Source organism: Cebus imitator, unplaced genomic scaffold, assembly GCF_001604975.1.
Source record: "Cebus imitator isolate Cc_AM_T3 unplaced genomic scaffold, Cebus_imitator-1.0 Scaffold320, whole genome shotgun sequence".
NCBI classification, from domain to species: Eukaryota; Metazoa; Chordata; class Mammalia; order Primates; family Cebidae; genus Cebus; species Cebus imitator.
The window spans coordinates 1,493,445-1,515,496 of NW_016107635.1; the positions used below are offsets into that span (position 1 = coordinate 1,493,445).

General features: G+C 42.9%; 1 protein-coding gene and 1 non-coding gene across 5 annotated transcripts in view; both read right to left on the bottom strand.

Moving 5' to 3' along the window:
- The window catches only part of ASTN2 (astrotactin 2), a 950,477-nt gene that overhangs the window by 430,056 nt on the left and 498,369 nt on the right, over nucleotides 1-22,052 (bottom strand). The window lies entirely within an intron of this gene.
- LOC119467709 lies at nucleotides 7,779-7,897 on the bottom strand. Its single transcript, XR_005196302.1, has one exon. It is a non-coding gene; the product is annotated as a 5S ribosomal RNA (ribosomal RNA).

Consider the following 22,052-nt stretch of genomic DNA (forward strand, 5'->3'; position numbering starts at 1 on the left):
GAGACAGAGTCTTGCTCTGTCACACAGGCTGGAGTGCAGTGGCATGATCTTGGGTCACTGCAACCTCCACCTCCCAGGTGTAAGCAATTCTTGTGCCTCAGCCTTCTGAGTAGCTGGAATTTCAGGCATGCGTCGCCACACCCAACTAATTTTTGTAATTTTTAAAACATTTTATTCTAAGTTCTGGAATACATATGCAGGACATGTAGGTTTGTTACATAGGTCAATGTGTGTCATGGTGGTTTGCTGCACCTATCAACCCTTCACCTAGGAGTTAAGCCCCGCAGGCATTCGCTATTTATCCTAATGCTCTTCCTCCCACAACACCCCTCACGGTCCCAGCGTGTGTTTGTCTCTCCCTGTGTCCATGTGTTCTCACTGTTCAGCTCCCACTTGTATGTGAGAACATGCAGTGTTTGGTTTTCTGTTCCTGTGTTAGTTTGCCAAGGGTACTGGCTTCTAGCTCCATCCACGTCCCTGCAAAGGACTTCATCTCATTGATTTAAAACGCCCTTAATTTTTGTACTTTTAGTAGAGACAGGGTTTTGCCACGTTGTCCAGGCTGGTCTCAAACTTCTAGCCTCAAGTGATCCACCTGGTTTGGCTTCCCAAAGTACTAGGATTACAGGTGTGAGCCATCGTGCCTGGCTGGAGGTTCATACTCGAGGAAGAGAAGGATGCAAAAGAAAAAAAAAAAGAAGAGAGAGAAAGAAGGCAAGAGGGAGCAGGGACCTGCCATGTCTCACCACTATCCCTCTGGATATGTGGATATGGCCTTCCTCTCATAGGCCTATTTGGTGAACTCCTATTGATGGTCTCAGGGCTCAGCTGAATTATCACCTCCACCATGAAGCCGGAAGCCCTCCTTTCACCATAGACGCAGTAACGAAACTGCTGCCACTGGCCTGTTCACCTCCCTGGCTCCCAGGTCCATCTCTACTGAGGCAAATCCCACGCACAGGAGTGTGCTGTTCGCTCATCAGGTGCACGATTTTCATTTATTTGTCTATCCTCAGGAATTAGAACAGGGTTTGATGCATGCCTGATATAATAAATGATTAGTGCCTGGCACAGTGGCTCATGCCTGTAATCCTAGCACTTTGTGAGGCTGAGGAGAAGGATCACTTGAGCCAAGGAGTTTAAGACCAGCCTGGGCCACATAGTGAGACCTTGTCTCTACAAAAAATAAGAAAATTAGCCATGTGTGCTGGAGAATGCCTCAAGTCTCGGCTGCTTGGGAGGCTGAGGTAGGAGGATCACTTGAGCTTAGGACTTGAAAGCTGCAGTGAGCTATGATCTTGCCACTGCACTCCAGGCTAGGCAACAAAGCAAGACCCTGTCTCAAAAAAATGAAAAATAAAAAAGTTTAGGGAAGAAAGGAAGAAAGACAGAGGGGAGGGAGGAAAAGGAATCTAATTCCCTCCTTCTTATTTTTCCATATAATGTTAAAGCTCATTTCAACCAGCAAGTGCTGAGTTTATTGATCAATATTTCTGAGATATTGAACTGAGTTTGTATTGACAAAAATAACTGACAGCCAGGCAGGGGGAGCAAGAAATGTGCTGACAGCCAGCAAATCATACGCCTGGTATTGGAGAGCCTATGTATGCCAAAGGGGACAATCATTAATTTCCTATTCCTTCATAGTTACATTCCTTGGGTTGACTGACAAGTTCATTTTGGGGATTCATCTGGCCATTTATAAATAAACTCCTTTCTTATTCCATATTTCTAACTGCACCTGCCACCCAGATGATCGGCTGTCTGGCACTCACATAGAAATTTCAAATTGCTAGCAATAGCTCAACGTAGTAGTTAAAGGAAATCTTCCGGTCATTTTATGACACAATCAAGAGAACCCAGTTCCCCACCATTGTAGGTATATCAGCTCTAGGCACAAAACCCAAGAGAATTTCATTCTTTGCCCCCAACCACATTTAAATAAATGACATCCGAGCACATAGTTATAAAATGATCTTTCAGCACTCAGCATTTGAAAGTCCTCTGTCAAAGCTGTGTGATTCTGAGTAAGTCACTGAATCTCTCTGAGCTTGTTTTCCTTGTGTGAAAGATGAGAATGCCTTCATGGTAAGGAAGACAAGGTATCAGAGGTTAGCAGGTTTAAAGCTCCCCAGGGAGGAAAGAAGCTTCTAATATTATCTCATTCAATCTCTTAATAAGTCTCATGAATGCTATTTGCATCTTCCTTTTACAGCAGCTCCAAGAAGAGAAGCGACCTATTCAGGCTGCTAAGTGGCAGGGGGGTGAGGGGGCATATGAATTGCTGACTTTACTCCTATGCTTGGTCTAAAATTCCATTTGGCACCAGTGGCCTCAAGGTTAGCATAGGAAGATTTCAGCTCTCTTGTTAGGCTTCATATCAACGAGGCAATTCTAGTTCATCTAGAAGTAATTCCAAGGCCTTCAGGAGTCATCAAAGCAAAGTTCTTAGAACCTAAATGCCTGGTGTTGATGTATCTAATGTATTCATCATTCAGTGTATTTTGCTAACAGTAGCCAGAGGTACCTTGACATTTGCATTAGTACACAATTTCTCTTAAAGACTTTATATTTTGAAAAGGCTTTGAGTAGTGCTAACTATTAACTTGGGCAGGAAAATTTCTCTGCTGAAACATAATCGGCCATTTGCGGTGGAGCTTTCAGGCTAAGGCAGAAGACATTTCACTTTTGTTTACTCAACAGATATTTCCTGAAAACCTGCCTGCGTTTGCATTTGGTGGTATTCTGTCACGGTTGCTCTTTTTCAGCTTCCATGACAGTGGGGAAGATGAACATTCACTGGATCACAGTGTTTATCAAGTGTTTACTATGTGTCAGCTAGGCACTTAGCGTATGCTAGTTATCTTAGCCCAACTGTGTGAAGCAGCAACTACGTGACCTCCACTTTATAGATGAGGAAATGGTAGGGGGCTAGAGAAGCACCTGGGTGTGCACAAAGTCCTACTGCGCTGCAAGTGTAGGGTCAGAATCCAGATGCAGGCAGGCTCTATTACAATGGGCTTTGATGAGTCAGAGTCAGAGTCACTTGATTAACTTAACAAGGCCTCTAGTCCATGAAGTGAGTTGATTTTTGCTGAGTGATGGGCACTTGGTCATCCATTTTACTATCTTTCCACTTTCTTAGAGGTTGGACATGTGCCATGATAAAAATTACATATGTTTTTAAAATTACAGTCTCTGGAGCTAGCCTGCAAGATAGGAATAACAATCTCATCATCTTCATAGGATTTTTGTGAGGATAAAATGAATTGAAACAAAGCATTTAGAGCTGATTGCATTGGAAGTATTGAAGGTGTATAAGCTATTACTTACTGTAACAGCTGAGATGGAAAAGCCTGCAGTGTTTAGTGTGTATAGCAAGGTCTCTCCACGTAGTCCTAAATATAACATACTGTTCCACATTTCCCTAAAATTTTGAGTTATTTGATATGCCTGAATATGTAAACTTTGCTTAGAAATACAAATGAACCAGTCACATATCTAATTATAGTATTTCATTTACTACTTTAGTAATAGTGATATCTATGTAATATTTAAAATACTTATTAATATAATACATTTAGAAATGCTGCTCTTGCTTACTCTTTTGCTTCAATAAAACTGCTTTATTGCAATTCTTCACATATAATTCTTGATCCAGTCTAACGTCTCTTTCCCAAGCAGTTGCTGTTTAAAATAAATTAGTTGAGAAAGTAACTTTCATGTGTGAGAAAGTCATGCCCAAATTGACAGCGTCTTAGGTAGGAATGATTTTAAGGTGTAGATGCCAGTCTTATATACTAGCATTTACCATACTGTGGTGTGAGGGCTGATGATTTGTCAACAAGGCAAAGGAGATCTGGCTGGTGACAGTGGGTGGAGCAGCTGGGAGCTGGTTGCCAGAAGCTCTGAGAATGAAGAGGTGAGAGCAAAAGAGTGAAGGCAGATGAAGCCATGCTGCTCCTGGTAGGACGGCACTGACTTTTAATCTATTTTTTTTATTATAAAAGTAATACATTGCTGCTGTAAGGCATTTGGACAACATCGAAAAGTAAAAAGAAAAACAAATCTATTATCCCATTGCACAGAGAGCACTGCACTCATTATTTTGCTGTCTTTGATCCAAGCATGAATGCTCTTCTGCTACATAACCTCATGGCTCAAATGTCACCTGCTCAGTGTCATGGGATGACCTCCTAATATGAGGGTTGTCACTTCTGGCAAATAAAAATACAAAGCACCCAATTAAATTTGAATTTTAAACAGCATTTTTTTTTGGTATACACATGTCCCAAATATTGCAATTATTAATTGCTTGCCTGAAACTCAAATTCAACTGGGCATTCGATATTTTATCTGCCAACCTTATCCCATGGCCAAAGCACCCACGCCCCTTCTCCATTCTCCAGCACTCCCGATCTCCTAACACCTAAAATAATTGATCATGCTTATTATGTATCTTCTGCTTCTTCCCAATAGAATGTAAATCATGGAAGGGCAGGAGTTTTTATCTGTTTTACCCATTGAAGTGTTGCCAAAATGTACTTATAGGTGTATGACACACACACACACACACACACACACACACACACAACTTTAGAATCTTACTATACATATACCTTCATATTATTCTTTTTCCTTAATCTTATTCCAAGGACATTTCAGGACACTTATTTTGTTTCTTTCAAACACATGATTTCCATGGCTATTTTGAAGTTGCCCAATTAAATGATCCAATCCCCTATTAGAGAACATTTGGTTGTTGGAACTTTTTCCTCCATTATAATTAATGCCCTGATAGGCAGCTCAGCAGGACTGCAGGTGCCTAAGATTCTGTCCACTCTAAAGCAGAAGAGATCTAGGAGTAATTCTGGCTAACCCCTCTTACTGCCTAGGTGACGTTGTAAAAGTCACTGACTCTTCCAGCCTCAGTCCCCGAGTTGTAAAATGAGATGCCAGTAGAACCTGGCTCTACTTGGTATTGTCTGAACTCAATAAGATGATGTATTAGGATCCCTGGTAGGTGCCTATATGGAGTGAGCACTCAGCAAGACATGTTACTATTAGCATCATTCCCTAACCCAACACCTCTCCCTCCCTCTCTCCTCTCATCCCTCCTCACCTTAGTAATTATTTCTATGTATGAAGCAGGCCAGATCTATCCATTTCCAAGCCACCATCCTTCCTTCTTCTTAGGTCCATAATTGTTTTCTCTATCCCAAGCCCACTGGCAGGTTAATTCCTGCTGATTTAGGGACACCAAGAGAGATCAGCCTTTGAAGCTTTCCTGGACACTCAACGTCTGCCCCCAGGCCCACGCTTTGTTAGAACCCCACTTGAGCACCCACGTTTTTTCCATTAGCACATTTACTGCCTTGCCATACAATGGCCTGGATGTTTGCTTTTCACATTTGATTGAGCACCTGCAGAAAAGCAATGTCTAACCTTCCCGACTTCCCTTCTAGGACTGATGAGAGCCTTCTTCTTGCCCTGCCCTGCACAAGCACAGGTTAGAGGGAGAATCCACTGCCAAAAAAATCCCAGACATTTACTTGCCAGTACCTAGATAGAAAACATGTGAGCCTCCTCTCTGCCCCTGAACCTAGAGTTTAGTTGAGCATTATTCTTGTTCTTCAAAGGAAATGGTAGGTAGGGACAGGGTGGATGGTAAGTGTATTTCATGGTGACTGAAAGACTTGTAAGTACTTATTTTTAAAAAAGCCAGTGACTCCATTACAATTTAAAAGAAAAGGAGAAAAGTAGCCAAATGATAGTTATCACATAAAGATAAGAGCCAGCACCCCGCTATGAGTTTGACCAGCCCGATTTGTAATTCTGAGAATGATTCTGAAGGTAGATAAAATATTATCATTATTCTAATTTTATTTATTTAGTTATTGAGACAAGGTCTCATTCTGTCACCCAGGCTGGAGTATAGTTAAAAACCACAGCTCACTGCAGCTTTGATCTCCCAGGCTTAATTGATCCTCCCATCTCAGCCTCCCAAGTTGCTGGGACTACAAGTGGGGATCACCATACACGGCTAATTTTAAAACATTTTTTTCGTAGAGTTGGTGTGTTTTCCAGGCTGGTCTCCCGGGCCCAAGTGATTCTCCTGCCTCGGCCTCCCAAAGTGCTGTGATTACAGGCATGAGCCACCCACGCCCAGCCTATTCTCATTTTGTAGGTCAGTAAGGAGAAGTTTTCAGGGGAGGAGATGGGATTAGAATTCAAGGTTTTCCTAACACCCAAACCTCTGCAGAAAGTATGAATTTAAGGCTGCACAATAGATGCTACGATGTAAAAGCAACTGGTTTTTCAAAAATGTTTTTGGGTTATTTATTTATTGCAAAGGCATTTTATCTCCCTGCACATTTATGTAAGTGGCCCCATGAGTTGGTAGAGTTCTCTGAGAACCAATACATTCTGAAAGCAAGCTTGATACATTTATTTGTACAGGTTGACTATCCCTAATCCGATAATCTGAAATCTGAAATGCTCCAAAATTGAAAACTTTTTGAGTGCCACATGACACATCAGATGGAAAATTCCATACCTTTTCTTTCTGATGGTTCAATGTACACAAACTGTATTTAATACACAGAATTGTTTAAAAATATATTGTATACAATTCCCTTCAGGCTATGTGTATAAGGTGTACATGACACATATGAATTTCATGTTTAGACTTGTGTCCCATCCCCAAGACATTTCCTTATGTCTATGCAAATATTCCAAAATCAGAAAAAGTCAGAAATCTGAAACACTTCTCTAGTTCCAAGCATTTCAGATAAGGGGATACTCAACTTGTACTTAGTAAGCACTGGGGTGAAGTCTTGGCTAGGAGACCCAGGGTATGCTCTGTATCTATTTATAAGAGGGTGGAAGTGGAAGCAGTCATGGTTTTGGCAAAGGGGCACAGAGGATATGAGTTCAAACTGGTTCCTCGAAGGCTTTCTGAATGGAGTCTGGTGACAGTATCCTATCAAGGTCTTAGTAATTTGGGCATAGTTTCTGCAGAATCAAATTCCCCTGTATTCAATAGAACAGCAAATGAAGACTATATTGATTTTCTGCTTAGATCAATAAATAAGATAAATTGACCAGAAGAGCTAAATACTGATCAGGAGAAACAAACATCAACATTTACTAAGAGCAGAGGGAGGAGAAACATAAATATCAGAAAAATGGAGATGCCAATAGAGCACTGGGGCAGTGGCTCGGTTTCCAGTTAAAATGTATGTTTAAGGATTAATATTTTAGTCAGGTCTTTACATTTAAAAAAGGAGTGGAATTCAGCTATTACAATACAAGTTCATTTACTCAGGCTGTGAGAAGACTGACTGAATTTTAAAAAACAATAAATGCCATTGAGTTCAAATGCATGGATATGATATGGCCAAAAAAGCAACGAACAACAAAGTACTGCATTGGAAGTCAAAAGATCTGAGTCATTAAGTGTCCTTGTTAAGGGCAGAAAATCACATATCAATCATATGTGTATCCTATTTGCCAAGCACAGAGCCTAGAATATAGATGGAATCTTGGATTGAGTTGTATGGAGGGCTGACACAGAGCTAAGGAATGGGGTAATAGTAGTTCATTTGGGAGGAGATTCCAGGAAGCAAGTGAGGGACTGAGAATTGAGTCAAGAAATGGAGGAAAGCAAACAAGGGTGTATGTATTAGTCTGTGTCCACAGTGCCATAAAGAAATACCTGAGGCTCGGTAATTTTTTTTTTAATTTCTATTTCTTTTTCCTTTTTGTTTTTTTCCCAAAACCTACAGCACCCAGTATTCCCAGGTGGTCTCCCATCCAAATACTAACCAGGCCCAACCCTGCTTAGCTTCTGAGATCAGACGAGATCTGGCATGTTCAGGGTGGTATGGCCACAGACTACTTTTTTTTTTTAAGATGGAATTTCACTCTTGTTGCCCATGCTGCAGTTCAATGGCATGATCTTGTCTCACTGCAACCTCTGCCTCCTGGGTTCAAGTGATTCTCCTGCCTCAGCCTCCAGAGTAGCTGGGATTACAGGTGTCCACCACCACGGCCGGCTAATTTTTTGTATTTTTAGTAAAGAGACCGTGTTTCACCATGTTGGCTAGGCTGGTCTTGAATTCCTGACCTCAGGTGATCCACTCCCTGCAGCCTCCCGAAGTGCTGGGTTTACAGGCATGAGCTGCCGTGCCCAGACTAGACTGGATACTTTATAAAAGGAAGAGGTTTAATTGACTCACAGTTCCGAATGGCTAGGGGGTCTTGGGAAACTTGTGGTCATGGCAGAATGGGAAGCAGGGACATCTCACATGGTGGCAGGTGAGAGAAGAGAACAGGACAGAGAAAACTTCCATTTATAAAACCATTGGATCTCATGAGAGCTCACTCACCATCATGAGAACAGCATGGGGACACCACCCCAGTGATCCAATCACCTTCCTCCCTTGACACATGGGGATTACAATTAGAGATGAGATTTGGGTGAAGACACAGAGCCAAGCCATATCACTGTGTTAATAAGTGGGCTACCAGGTGGGTAACAGGAACCTGATCTTTTTATGGTCTCTCTGAGAGACTGAATCTTTCCACGAAGGGGCAAGAAATCTGGCATATTTTTCTACCAATTCCCTGTTCATCCTTTGCTGTAGGTTGTGCCTAAGGCCATCAGTCCCTCAGCTCTCCCCATCCACTTCCCAGAAAATAGCCTCAGGCAGAGATTTAGGTGCAGCGCACTGAAGCTGCAGGTGACAGCTGTCATGGGCCAAACGCAGATGGGAAGGACACAGGGTAAGTGGTAATACCAGCCAAAGGACTGCAAGATCAAGCTCTGTGCTTTGTGACACTTGCCAAGTCAATCTCCTCTCAGGGCAATCAGGGTCTAACTCTAAAAAGAAAGGCTTGAATCTTCACTTTCTCTCCCAGACTGAGTGTCAGTAACTCTGAAAACCAGATGGTCAAACTCAGAATCAAGGATTACAGGCCCTTTAGGAAACTGCTTCTTACACAAATAAAAATGATATATGACGAGCATTCCACTTGTTAGCATTTAACTGTGAGCTTTTCAAGGGTTGAACATACACACAGAGATGTACAAGTACTAAGTGATCACTGAGGCATTGTTTATAGCAGCAAAAAAACTGAAAACAACCTAAATACTCTGCAACGAGGACATCGCTGAATAATACTGGCATATTCATATGCTGGAATGTTCTCCGGCACTTAAAAGGAATTGACTGAATCTATATGTGTCACCATGAGCAGAGTTCAAAAAATATTTCTGAGAGTAAAGAAAAAAAAGCAAGATGCAGAATATTATATATAGTATGACACCATTTAAAAAACATGCACACATTATAGCTTTCCTACGGGTAGGTTACATATTTGGAAAAGTATTTTTAAAGGACTGAAGTGACAATACAAACTTATTTAAAGTTATTTTGGAAAGACCTGGAAAGATAAAAATCACATTTATATGAGTGGCTACTTTTGGGCAGGGAGAGCTGGGACAAAGACTAGATTAGCAATGACAAATGTAGATGGGATAGAGTGATTTTAGTTATAGTGATATTGTTCTAATTTATGAAAGCAGAATTGATTCATGCATTTTTAAGTGAACTTAAAAAAAAAGAAATGTCTAGTACGTAGCCTAGTATCATAGGAGACTACGTGATAATGTGGAAGGAGTTCCCAGCTGGAAGTAGTGGCTCATCTCTGCAATCTCGGCACTTTGGGGGGCCAAGGTGGAAGGATCGCTTGGGTGCAGAAGTTTGAGACCATCCTGGGCAACATAGTGAGACCCTATCTCTACAAAAAAAAATAGCAAAATTACTGCCAAGCATGGTGGTGTGTGCTTGTGGTCCCAGCTACTCAGGAGGCTAAGATGGGAGGATCGCTTAAGCGTTGGAGGTCAAGGCTGCAGTGAGTCATGATCACACCACTGCTCTCCAGCCTGGGTGACAGAACAAGACCCTGTCTCAAAAAAAGGAAAAAAAAAGAGTTTGGAAAAATAGAGTCAGAAAGACCTAATGAACCCATCTAGAAAATAAACTTCTCTGCTAAGAGCCTCTACTTCATTTGCAAGGCTGACGAAACAGACCAACTTCACAAAGCTGGCTGTCCATAGGGCAACCTGTAGTGTCTTCTGTCTGGATCATAAATTTGCATTCACCTCCTGTTTATTCCCTGCTCACTTATCTGTGTTTTTTATATTTTACGAAAGTGTTGAAATCATTCCTTTTATGTTATTTATTTATTTATTTATTTATTTATTTATTTTGAGACAGGGTCTTGCTATGTTGCCCAGGCTGGAGTGCAGTGGCACGTTCACAGCTCACTGCAGTGTTGATTTCCCTGGTTCAAGCAGTCCTCCCATTTAAGCTGCCCAAGTAGTAAGACTAAATGCATGTGCCACCACAACTGCCTATTTTTTTACTGCATTTTAGGTTTTGGGGTACACGTGAAGAACATGCAAGATTGTTGCATAGGTACACACATGGCAGTGTGATTTGCTGCCTTCCTCCCCTTCACCTATATCTGGTATTTCTCCCCATGCTATCTCTCCCCAACTCCCCACCCTCTGTTGTCCCTCCCCTATTTCCCCCCAACATCACCTGCCTATTTTTTATTTATTTATTTTATTTTGTAGAGATGGGTCTCACCATATTGCCCTGGCTAGTCTCAAACTCCTGGGCTGAAGTGATCCTCTTTCTTGCCTTGACCTCCTAAAATGCTGGGATTTCAGGTGTGAGACACCACACCTAGTGTTATTCCTCTATTGAGTTGAAAGTTGAGGTTCCTGCCTAATCCCCATGGAATAGGAACGTGATTAAATAGACTCAGTATTAACAAGGTTTTGATGTTTTCTTAATTGCCATAATGTCAGCTGATGTTGGAACTGAGCAACCGTTCAGCTAAACATGAACATATAATTTTATCTGGCTTTGTGGGTATCAGTGCTTATCAACAAGGAGCCATTCCATAATTACAACGCTAGGGGGTCTTATCAAAGTCAAAGGGACATACCAAATAGCTGAGTTATAACCGCTGGAATTAAATCCAATCAGGAGAAACTCTTAAGCCACACTGGCCTTTTCCACAGTAGTGTCCAAAGGTGTCCAGGCCTCTTGCTTTTACCCTGGCTGTTTCTTTACCTGGGATTCTGTTCTCTCCCAACATTCCCATGCTCACATCCTATTTTCCTTTAGGACATTTTCTCCATGTTGCCTCCATGAATAAATTTCCTCTTCACAAAATAATAATAATCATGAAGCATGCTTTGCAAAATTATAACAGTGAGAAAAACCCAATACAGAAGAATTGTGACAGTGGAAGAAACCTGACATAACCAACTCCATCTTTCTTCTAATCTCCAAGCTATACTTGTTTATTCTTGGTGGAGACTATGCCAACCTCAGGAGGAATTTAGTTTATAGTTTAACTTTGAAACAAAGATAATAACAGCTCCTTCCTGAAACAAAACGCTTCCTTGCTTGGGGACCAAACTGCCCTTGTAAAACAAACAAATTAGCCACTAGATTAAAAACTATGGCTCAGTAGTCATGCAGCCAGAGACCACAAGATTCCTAACCTCGCAATTGTTCCTGTATATAACATCGCAGTTGTAAAATCTAAGATTGGTATTTGAGGTATTTTTTCACACCCTGCATTCTGATAGCCAAGCTGACCCATGAAAGTGGCTTATCTCGTATTGTGGTCCCTACCTAGGAACTGACTCAGCACAAGAAGACAAGCTTTAACTCCCTATTAATTTCATTCTCAACCCAACAAATCTGCATTTCCCATTCCCTAGGCCCCTACTCATCAAACTATCTTTTAAAAAACCTTAGCCTTCAAATTTTTAGGGAGGCTGATTTGAGTAATAAACTCCTCTTCTTACCACTTAGCTGGACCTGCATTTATTAAACTATTTCTCTATTGCAATACTGCTGTCTCAGTAAATGGGCTCTGTCTGTGCAGAGGACAAGAAGAACCTGCTGGGCAACTACAATTATGATGATGCTGATGATGATAGCAGCATTAGTTACCAGACACCATGCTGGATCCTCATGTAATCCTCATAGCAACCCCGAGAACTAAGCCTCCATATTCCCATTTCATGGCAGAAGATATCAAGGTTCAGAGAATGTGGAAGGACATGACAGAGGAGGGTTTGCCATTTTTCAGGGGTGATGCTTTTTGATATTCTCCCCCATCACCATATTTATGGCTGCCTGGAGTCTATAGTTTCTGTGATACGTAACTGGTAAAGAAAGAAATCATTTTCAGGAATTTTTCTTGTTGAGAGCTATATTCCTAGGCTTAACCCTCAGAAATGAAAAGTTTAAAAATTAAAGTACAAGTCAGAGAGAAAAAATAGAGCCCTCTGAAATGATCTAAAGTAAGAAGTCGGACCAATTCTTCAAGGCAGCACAAGCAGAATGGAGACAAGGCAGGAAGCCTGCCGTTGATGCCAGCTCATCCTACAGGAAGGATGAGGAGGAACTAAGCCATCGCCTCACCTGCCTCCTCCCTCCCTTTCTCCATCTCCCTCTTTCCTGGCCCCCTCTTTCTTCTCCTTCCACCTTCTTTTGGTTCTCAGGCGCCACAGGAAATAAGCGGGAGGGGATAGCACATTTACTTTGTGAAGCAATGAAGAGACTGCTTCTGTAAAGGTTTTGTTTTGTTTTTGCCATAAGCTTGCTCCCAGCTTGCCAGGTGGTAAAACGTTTTACCATATCAAAGAATTTTTTTTTTTAAACTGGACTTCCTAAAAATGAAGAAAGAAATGTAAAAAAATTGTTCAAAGTTAAACACAGAATGAGTGGTTGCGGTTGCAATTTTACCTAAATTCTGACTCCAAATCCTATTTCTGGCTACTGATTGTGTGTGTGTGTGTGTGTGCATGTGCATGTGTGTGAAAGTTGCATTATTTATATGGCCATTTTTACTTTAACTCACCTTATACGCCCAGTCAATACCACAATGCATATATGACAGTGGTACTTTAAAATTATTTTGGAAGGCTGGGTACAGTAGCTCACACCTGTAATCCCAGTGCTTTGGGAGGCTGAGGTGGGAGGATCCCTTGAGCCTAGGACTTTAAGACCAGCCTTGGCAACATAGTAAGACCTCATCTCTGCAGAAAAAAACTAAAATAACATTAGCAAGGCACAGTGGCACATGCCTGTAATCCCAGGTACTTAGGCAGCTGAGGTGGGAGGATCACCTAAGCGTAAGAGGTTGAGGCAGCAGTGAGCTGAGATCATAATGGAGCTGAAAAATTCCTGTTGCCTAATGACATTGTGACAGTCTGTATAGCGGTGTAACACAATGCATTACTCACCTGTTTGTGGTCATGCTGGTATAAACAAACTTACTGAACTGCCAGTTGTATAAGAGTATAGTACCTACAATTAATATACAGTATATAATACTTAATAATAAATGACTATGTTACTGGTTTATGTATTTACTATAGTATACTACTGACTGTTATTTTAGAGTCTGCCTCTACTTATATCTTTTAAAAGTTAACGGTTATAGGCCAGGCACAGTGGCTCATGTCTGTAATCCCAGCACTTTGGGAGACCTGGATCACATGAGGTCAGGAGTTCGAGGCCAGCCTGGCCAACATGGTGAAACCCTTGTTTCTATGAAAAATACAAAAATTAGCCAGGCGTGGTAGTGGGTGCCTACAATCCCAGCTACTTGGGAGGTTGAAGCAGAGAATTGCTTGAACCCAGGAGGCGGAGGTTGCTGTGAGCTGAGATCATGCCACTGCACTCATCTCAAATAAATAAAAAATAATATAAAATGAAATAAAGGAAAAGTTAACTGTCAGAGGGCCTCAGGCATGTCCTTCAGGAGGTATTTCAGAATAAGGTAGACCAGGCACGGTGGCTCACACCTGTAATTTCCCAGCATTTTGGGAAGCTGAGGCAGGGGGATCATGAGATCAGGAGTTCAAGGCCATGCTGGCCAAGATGGTGAAACCTCACCTATACTAAAAAAAAATAATAAGAAGAAGAAAGAAAGAAAGAAAAATTAGCTGGGTGTGGTAGTGGGTGCCTATAATCCCAGCTACTCAGAGGCAGAGGCAGAAAACTGCTTGAACCTGGGAGGTGGAGGAGCCAAGATCACAACACAGAACTCCAACCTCTATAACAGAGTGAGACTCTGTCTCTAAAAAGTAAANAAGGCACTGTTGATTAGGAGATGACAACTCCATGTGTGTTACTGTCCCAAAGGACTTCCCAGTGGGACAAGATGCGAAGCTGGAAGACAGTGATATTAATGATCCTAACCCTGTGGAAGCCTAAGCTAATATGTGTGTACGTGTCTTAGTTTTTAACAAAAAAAGTTTTAAAAATAAAAATAGGAAAGAGGTTTGTCAACAAAAAAATAAGGAAAGAAAGTATTTTTGTACAACTGTACGATGTGTTTGTGTTTCAAGATGTGTTATATAAAAGTGTAAAGTTTAAAAAGTTAAAACGTTATAAAGTAAAAAATATACCATATCTTGGCGTACATTTTCTATGCTTAGATGCAAAAATACCATTGTGTTTTACAGATGCCTACAGTATTCAGTACAGCAATCTGCTATGTAGGTTTATAGCCTAGAAACAATAGGCTACACCACACAACCACAGGGCCTGGCATCCATACAGTAGTTGAGTAGCTCTGGGAAGTGTGGCTCTCCAGACACAGGAGCCTAAGGGGTTAAGGCTGCAGAAGGCTCCTACGTCCTAGGGTCACACAGTCTCAAAGGGCTGTCTGATGGGACAGGACACAGACAGTCTGAGGAATAACCAAGGGGTAGCAGGTGGGACTGCAGAATGACACTCACAGTTCTGTCAGGCTGTTCATACTCAAGAGGTTGTGCTGTGTTGTGGTTCAAGACCTGTCCTGGGAGCCAGACTGCCTGTTCTTCAATCTTGGATATGTTGCTTACTATCTATAGGACCTCAGACAATTTACTTAAGCCCTCTGGGCTTTAGTTTCTTCATCTGCAAAAGAAGAATCATGATGTTAACCATCTAAGATGGTTGGAATCACAAGGATCAAATGAGTTAATTAATACATGTAAACCACAAAGAATGGTACTTGGCATGGTTGGAGTGCTACAGAAGTGTCAGTTATTATTATTATTATTATTACTATTTTTTTTTTTTTTTTGAGACGGAGTTTCGCTCTTGTTACCCAGGCTGGAGTGCAATGGCGCGATCTCAGCTCACCGCAACCTCCGCCTCCCAGGCTCAGGCAATTCTCCTGCCCCAGCTTCCTCAGTCGCTGGGATTACAGGCACGCGCCACCATGCCCAGCTAATTTTTTGTATTTTTAGTAGAGACGGGGTTTCACCATGTTGACCAGGATGGTCTCGNAGGCACGCGCCACCATGCCCAGCTAATTTTTTGTATTTTTAGTAGAGACGGGGTTTCACCATGTTGACCAGGATGGTCTCGATCTCTTGACCTCGTGATCCACCCGCCTCAGCCTCCCACAGTGCTGGGATTACAGGCGTGAGCCACCGCGCCCAGCCCGCGTCAGTTATTATTAATCCACCTGTTGAGTGGTATCTATGTCTGTTTTCTAGAGCAGAAAGGCCTAGGCCATTTCCATTTCTCAAGAAATTCACATGACAAACAGGATTACAAAAATAAACTCAAGATTAAGTCTGCGTGATGAACATCTCTCAATCCTTCTGGAGTGGCTCTGCACTGTAGAAATTCATTCGGTAGTAACGTCACAGCTCTATATTTGCAGCCATTTGTGACTATGAGGCCCAAGCCAAATCCCCTTCCATCCTCCCCACCCCCAACTCTCCTCCAAGTCCTCCGAAGGCCCCTCTGTGGTCCTATTTTTTAGCAGAGAACGAGGAGCAGGCCTGGCCTTCTGAAACCCTCTCCACTCCCGGCCTTGGGGGCCTCTTGTCTCCACCTCCTTCCCTAGAGTCTTGGCTATTTCAGGAAACTGAAAAGACTGCCTAGGGAGCTAATCTTGGGCTTCACTTCTGGAGGGGCTGTGGGTGGGTGGGGAGGCAGATTTTCCTGTACAGAAGAGCGTGTGCTCCTTTTGAAATGTCCTAGCGGAAATAAATGTACAACCTATTGTATGCTGCCAGGAGCCACCAGCAGGAGTTGGTATGATACAAAAGCGCCATTTGTAACGGCACAAAACACTTAGCACTTTAGCAAGACATGCAGTGTATAAAAGGAGACGAAGGAACCGACAAATCCACGAAGAAAGCAGTGTGCCCTGAATGCAGGGCAGCCAATCACTACACCCCAACACACAGTCTTTATCCTCTTAGCCATGCTACCCTCTCGTTAGTGTAGAAGGGAGTATCTGGGTGCAGGAAAGGCCAGGTCGGCGTCCTTCGTGTGCCTCCCACTCAGTCGCTTGCCTTTGTCTTCCGAAGCAGACGGGCCGGCCCCTCACATCCATGGTGCCCAGGGCAAGAGAAAAAATAGATGCCTAGTACAATAAGACTAAATATTGAAAAGCTATACATTAAAGTCACAAGATGCTAAGTAAATGTGATTTGTGCTCATACAATGACAAATATACCTTCATAACAACCTGGAAGGTGAGGCTCAAATTTAAATTTACTCAATTTCCTTGGAAGGGTGTGTGGCTTAGGGGTAGACCTCCAATATTCATGGTGCTCAGGGCACCCAGACACACAAGGAAGCACAGGAGTAAGTGATTCCTGTTGGGGTTTTTCTTTGTCGGGGGTGGGGGGACAGGTTAAGAGCCTAGGAGTCAGGCATCCTCACTCAGAGGTGTGGAAAATACTTTCTCTAAAGCTTTGTTTCCCCATTTTCCCCTTTTCACTTCTGACTACACAGTCTTGGAGAGGCAGCAGATTCCAGTTCTCCACTGACCCTCCAGGCCTCAGGTTTCTGCCAAAGCCCGAGGAGCAACCTCCTGTGCCTCTGGCTCAGTGCTTGGGGCCTGAGATAACCAGGAATGGTTAAGGATCCTGCCTCCAGGGAATTCACAGGCTCCTGGGAAGATGAGAAGCCCAAATTCATTTGCGCTAATAAATGATGTAAGTGATAAGGATGAAAAAGAGTGGATGGTGTGCAAGACAGTCACACTTGAGGAGCAAATTCTGGGAAAGTGGCCCAGAAAGGGCCTGGAGGAACCTTTTCGTTTAATGTTGAGGGGGTGGGGGAAAGGCAGAGCCTTTCAAAGCAAACATGACTTTATGTGGAATCTGGACATAGAAAACTGAAGAAAGCAAAGCTGTGCTTTTAGTGAGGGGCAGGATGGGAGTAGGGCACAGAGATGCCAGCCCCCCTGATACTTGATCCTCTTTTCCCCCTTCCAAGGACAGAAGGCCCCTCTCTCGTTCCATTCTTCCCAACCCCCATGAAATGCCAGGTATCCGGGCAGCCTTATGTGAAACACTGTGGCTCTAGTCTAATCTTTTAAGGTAAAAGAAGAATGGTTTTCTTACGTGCCCCTCACCACCTATAGACTGCCAGCTTCTAGGAGATACAACCTGGACCTTGTTTTTGTTTTTGTTTTTATGGTTTGTTTGTTTTTGTAACTCAGAGTCTGGTACTTGGTGGCCACTCAGGGAGTGTGAGCTGAGATGGGCTGAAGGGGAGATGTCAGCCCAGAATCAGAGTACGGAGGGACAGACCCGAGATAATTCAACCAGCAAAATACCGCAATTACTTTTGCACCGATTGAATACCTTGAAGTTAGAGTTTTATATTATTATCATATCAATAGATATCACCAAATCTATAGTCCTTTAAAATGTCTCTATTGGCATTTCTCCAGCTCATTTCCCTGGGTAGTATTTGTCCATTAATTCTCTTACAGTAACAATTGCTAACATTTATTGAGCAACTGTTAGGTAATCTTTACTAGGAGCATTGCATTCATTATCTCATCTGAATCTCAGAACAATCCCTTCAGCTAGGACTATGATTCCCTTTATGTAGATGATACATTAGGATTCAGAGGGCTTAAGGGAATTGTACAAGATCACTCAGATACAAAGTGTGAAACATAGATTACGACCCACAGTGTGTGTTTCCTGATGGTTTAAGAAGAGTAGGTTGTACAGTCAGTAACATGGGGGGCCAGTTCCCCTTTCTCTTGGCCTGCAGCATTGGAGCTGGGTAGTGGATTTCTCTCACTGCAGCTTAGAAGCCTGTGTTCCAGGCTTTCCTCAGAAGCCTAGACACCTGTTTTCAGTCCTGGCCCCAAGGCGCATCTGAAAGGAGAGGCAAGCCCTCAGGGAAGTGTCTGAGGCAGGCTCCAAGAAGTGGCAGCTTGCTCAAATCCCAGATCCAGGAAAAACTTCCGAGCATGCTGCACCTTCGTCTGGAAAGGCAGACCTGCCTTCATGAGCTCTCCCATTGATGTTAAGCATGGCTAAATGGGAGCCATACTTCACTCTAGAAGTGGCTGCATTTCAGGAACAGAGTGTGATTAAGAAAGACGGATGGCAGGTAATATCCATTACTAACACCTGTACTGTGCACAGGGATCTATTTGGCAGAAAGGGGCTATGTAAGAGCAAGATCATTACCATTTGAGCTAGAAAACAAAATGTGGTGGAGGTGGTGAAGGATGGGAGGAAATGGGAGGGAATGGAGGATGACACAAGGCCAGAAGTAAGGTACCGCAGGAAAATCCTATGCTGCAGGACATGCATCCTAAACCCTGGGGCCTCAAAGTCTCCCCAGTAAGATGCTGATAGCCTCAGAGGTTCTGTCTTGCTCATTACTAAAGGCTGCAGGAGGCATCATTTAGAGGCAACCACACCCAACAGTAAGATCAGGTCAGCTCCTGAGAATAGCCAGAACAGAGTTATTAGCTGAGTGTGGATAGCCTCACCCTTCACATTTTGAGGCAGGATCTCTGGCTCTGGAATCTCAAACCTGAAGCATAAAGTCCTGCAGGGTAAGGCGTGCGGGTGAAAGGAAATGACACAGGCTATGGGTCTGGATGGGTTGTGGTTCCAAGTCTTTCACAGATTCTCTAGGTTAGCAAATTGGAGTCAACATTTTCAGGAAGGGAAAGGAAGATCAACGGAGCTTGAATAAGACTAAAATAGACTTTAGAGCTAAACAGATAAGGGCAGGGGTTCCAGCTCTGCCAGTTGTTTGCGCTCTAAGCCCAGGTGAGTTGGAGCACTTCCCTGAGTCAGCCTTTTTCCTCATCTGTAAAATAGGGAAAAAGACTCACCTCACGGAGCTACTGTGAGTATTAAATTGACCAATGATTTATAAATTCTTAGCACAGAGCCTGTCAGACAACTGACTCAATAAATGGAGGCTATCACTTCTAACCTCCTCCTCACCATAAAAACATGACGGTCACCACCACCATCATCAGCCTGGATCAAGAAAGCTTTCTGATTTTGTTCTGCTTGTTTCCTTTCTCTAAAGGTTCTCACAGAGCCAAAGGAGAATCTTGTTCTGTGGGGCTCCAGAGGGAAGCCGAAATCAACTGGCATAGAGTACAGAGAGGAGGTGGGGAAAGAGCCGGGTAAGAACTGGTACACATTTGACACATCCTTTTCATTGCTCAGAGCAGCCACCCACTATTTTGTGTTTGAGAGGCTGTGTATATAGAGTTGCATGCCTTGTACATATACCAGGTATGACATGATAAAATATGCATGTATAATATGTACATTATACATTAAAACATACACATGTATGAGGTAGATTCAGGAGACCTGGGTGAAGTGATGGAGCTAGCTACTTGTACATCTGGGGGGAGAAGTGCGTTTCCTGATGAGGAAACAGGTAAAGGCAAAGCCCTTTAAGCAAAACTAAGCATGGAGTGCTAGAAGGACAACAAACAGGGAGAGACTGGAGCGAGGCGACCATAGGAAGTAGCAAAAGTAGGCAGGTTCAGATCAGAAAGGACTCCGTAGGTGGTGGGGATTCATTCTAAGTGTGCTTAAAAAAAAGAAAAAAAAAAAAAGCCATGGCAGGGAGGCATTTGGGCAGGAGGTGAAATGATTCAATTTTTATTTTAAATTGATAATTCCAGATATTGTGCAGAGGTGGAGAAAGGAGTGTGTTGGAGATGGGTAAGAGGAGAAATAGAGGCCACTCAAGAGGTCACGCCATCTTTCAAGGTCAGTGACGATGATGGCTTGGACTAGGAGAATGATTGAGTGGGTGTTCAGAGATATTCGAAAAACTGATATATTTTCAAGTTGGAGCTGTCAGGATATGCTGATGGTTTGACTGTGGGTGTGAGAGGCAGAACTAGTCACGGATAACTCCAAGAGTTTTGGCTTGAGTCATAGGATGTGTGTTGGTTCAATTTCCAGTGTAGGGCAGACTGTGGGAGAAACAGGTTGAGGGAATAATGAGCTCCGTGTCAGACATGGTACGTTTGAGATGTCCATTAGCCATCCAAATGGACGCATTTACGACAAGGTTGGGCTGGGGCTATTGCCATTTAAAACCTCAGCACTGAATGAAATCACCTTGGGAGTAAGAGGCCTGAGGATTGCACCTTGGTGCCCTCTAACAAGTAGAGGTCAGAAAGCAGGGAGGATCCAGCAGGGACAGTGAGCTGCCTGTGAGGTAGGCAGAAAACCAGGAAGCAGTGTGGTCTTAGAAGCCAGATTGAAAACAAACAAAAAGATTTCTAACAGGATGGAGTGACGAGCTATTTTATATAAAGGGTACAGCAAGTGGAGACTGAGAATTGGTCATTGGATTTGGCCAGATGGAGGTCACTGGGGACATCAACAATGAGATTGTACTGTACTCTTAGGAGAAAGGGGAAGGATGAGAGCCTGGTGGAAGGGGAATCAAGGCAGAAAGAAGGTGAGGAACTGGAGATGGTGCCAACAGATAACTCTCTGGACCAAAACAGGCATGTCTCAGTTGAAGGGAGAATTTGCAGGAGCAAAGCCCACCGTGGTGAAAGGAATGTCTAGGGCCTGAATACAAGTGCAGTCCAAATTTTGTGGGGCCTGGGCTAATGCAATTTGAAGAGTCCTCTAAGAAAAAAAGAATACAAAGTTATACATTCAACTATTAGGCATAGTATGAGAAGAGAAATCATAACAAATCAACAGCATTTTAAAGATGCGTATATTTTCTTCTGAAACCTCTTTAAATTAGGATTTCTCAACCTCTACCTGACTGGCATTTTGGGTCAGATAATCCTTTGCAGGGGACTGTCCCATGCGTGATAGGATTTGGCAGCATCCCTGCCAGCTACCCACTAAACAATGTCTCCAGACATCACCCACCGCTACCTTAAGAACTATTGCTTTAGGTTATTTACTTGACATGCTTACATACAAACATTCCTGATTACAATCCCTGTCTTTAACAGTCTACAAGCCACGGTAACCTTCAGCACTGGCAGGGGCCTGAGACGTGGAGGATCCTAAATCTGAAGCTTCTGGTAAATCCACCTTTGCCTGAGTTGAGGGACTGGACTCAAACAGACACAGGAAGAGTGTCCATCATAAAAGATGAAAAAGCAGAACAGAAGAGTGTAGACACTGGTAATTAATAGATTGATTCTTCTCATTACTTATATTTTCTCAGTGCAATAAAAAGCAAAGGTATCTATTAAGAGGGCAACAGTGGGAGGCTGGTTGGAGTTTTGCATGGAGAGAAGGAATGAAATAGTCATTCTGCAAATTAAGAGTGAGTGGACTGGGATTCTTATGAATCCTACTAGAAGTAGGGTAGAGCAAGACCAGTTTGAGCAGCTCAGTGACAGCTTGAGCACTTTATAAAGCAGCATCTGCCTTCTTCTGAGAAGTTTCTGTTCATATCCTTTGTAGATTCTGGATATTAGCCCTATATCATGGAATACTACACAGCCATAAAAAACGATGAGTTTGTGTCCTTTGTAGGGACTTGGATGAATCTGGAAACCATCATTCTCAGCAAACTGACACAAGAACAGAAAACCAAACACTGCATATTCTCACTCATAGGTGAGTGTTGAACAATGAGAACACGTGGACCCAGTGAGAGGAGCATCACACACTGGGGGCAGTTTGGTGGAGCTAGGGGAGGGACAGCTGGGGGTGGGGAGGG